This window comes from Misgurnus anguillicaudatus, chromosome 24 (genome assembly GCF_027580225.2).
Source record: "Misgurnus anguillicaudatus chromosome 24, ASM2758022v2, whole genome shotgun sequence".
Lineage (NCBI taxonomy): Eukaryota > Metazoa > Chordata > Actinopteri > Cypriniformes > Cobitidae > Misgurnus > Misgurnus anguillicaudatus.
In genome coordinates this window covers 31,257,243-31,259,380 of record NC_073360.2, presented here as the reverse complement: position 1 = coordinate 31,259,380, position 2,138 = coordinate 31,257,243, and positions in this window count along the sequence as shown.

Here is a 2,138-nt window from a genome sequence, read left to right as displayed (position 1 = left end):
TGGTTTATAAAGTGAAAGTAAGCGACGTATCGTTGGGATAAATAACGCTGGGAAAATCGTTACTCCAGTTTAAATAGCCCAGGAAAACACCGCCCCGTACACATGATGAGCCCTTCCCCAAAACAAACGCCATAATTGAATGGACTAAAGACTGTAGACGGTGAAGTGCTATTACTATGAATGGGTAAATGTGCAACGCTCTAGCAAAGGAAGTCCCGCCTTTTAATAAAAAGAGGCAATCAGCAAACGTTAAAGACTGATGATTCTCTGAGGAAGGGGCTCTGTAGCAGCGTGCGCATGCGCAGCATCTGTCGCAACTTGTACACAGTACTTGTAAAACGTACTTAACAGTACAACAGTTTAATTTTTGCTAGAAAAATGTGTTATTTTATTAAGACTTTATTTAGAATAGTTAGTAATAGGCTATCTGTCATCCCTCGTTCAAGTACATGACACGTATCAATGAAGTATTTGCCCGGAGGCGTTATAAAAAGGCCGCCGAGTGCGGAGACTTTCGCTAGGGACTGCGCTGGCAGAGATCCGAGATTTTTCTCGCACTTCTTCATACTAAAACAATGCTGGAACGTGATGCCAAAAGCGTTAAGTTGCATTTGCTCTTTTGGAATGTCAATGACAGGAAGGATTTTGTTCGACCACTTAAATACCCATGATGAAAGCCCGGGGTAATTTATTATATCGCCCTTATATAACAGCTCAAGGGGAACCGACTGAATTTAGTGCCTGGGGGAGGACATACTAATATTTTGATCACTTTAGCTGTTACGCGGAGAGGGAGAGAGAGATTTTGTGCGTCTATCCAATGTCGAGGGGACTCTTGTGTATGATGCAACGGTGAGGTGTCCGGCTATTAATAAGTTTGAAAGACACTAAACGTCTCTGCTTTCATATCCACATGGAACAGCACGTGCTTGCACTTCTAACAAGTCACTATGGCAACAATGGCGTCAGTTAAAATATCAGTACTGCACATTATTGTGACCAATATAAAATCAAAGATTTGAAAATTATTTTTATTTATAAAGATTTGAAAATTATTATTATTATTATTATTTTGAAGACTGTGGTGACCAAAAATAGTACTATTAACATTAAATCTTTTAATAAAATTTAGATTTTTGCCAAAAATTCTTGGGGACCCATAGGTCAATGAGGTGACGTTAATTATTTTGTGTCCTTAAATGTAAAAGGGTTAACATTTCAAAATAAATGTGCAGATTATTTGCATACATTCTCTTTTTTTGAGGACCAAGTCTACAATTTCTGGTTTTATTTCATTTTGAAAGAATATTTAGAGGATAATTGCAAAAATGTCAATGTGGTGTAACCGGTCTGTCGATTGGTGTAACTCGTATTTTTTTTAATGAAAATATAAATATATTCATAAAAATGTGGAATAAAATATAATCTAGTTTAGTGTAATATGATTTTTTTACATAAACTTTTACACAATTTGTCAAAGATTATTTAGAAAACAGAGCTGTTTTCAGCAGGACAAATATTACAAAAACACATTAAAATTTACATTTAGAAATAACTAATAAAATTATATATATATATATATATATATATATATATAATTATTATTATTATTATTTTGATGATTACGCTTACATGCCATCAAGGTGGATAAAATATTTATTTCTCATTCTGTGATGCAATTGGCGGTTACAGCATTTGACATTTTCAGGTCCATTCAGTCTTAACATTTATAAAGTGTGCAAATGTAATTTTTTATTGCATAAAATTAACATAAACACACTATGTGCTTTGAAATAAACCTGATGCGTGCCTTAACAAGATTTTTGAATTTCTCATCTTTTTTTTGTCACTGACCCCCCATGTAAATTAAGCAAAGCAAGGATATAGACCTATATTAAGTTTCCACCTTATTAACTCCTGTGGTAGGTAAATAGTACCTTTCTAAAGGATGAGGCCTATTTTGGCCACTTCACATTTGGTTTTACTGCAACTAGTTGACATTTAGTTACAGTATGGTATGTTCTCAGTTCAGGACCTGCTATGTTCCACATGAGATTTTTAAAAGAAATACATTATGTTGAATAATTACTCAAGTAACTATGTATATTAATGTGACTTAAAACCTAAAATTAAGTACT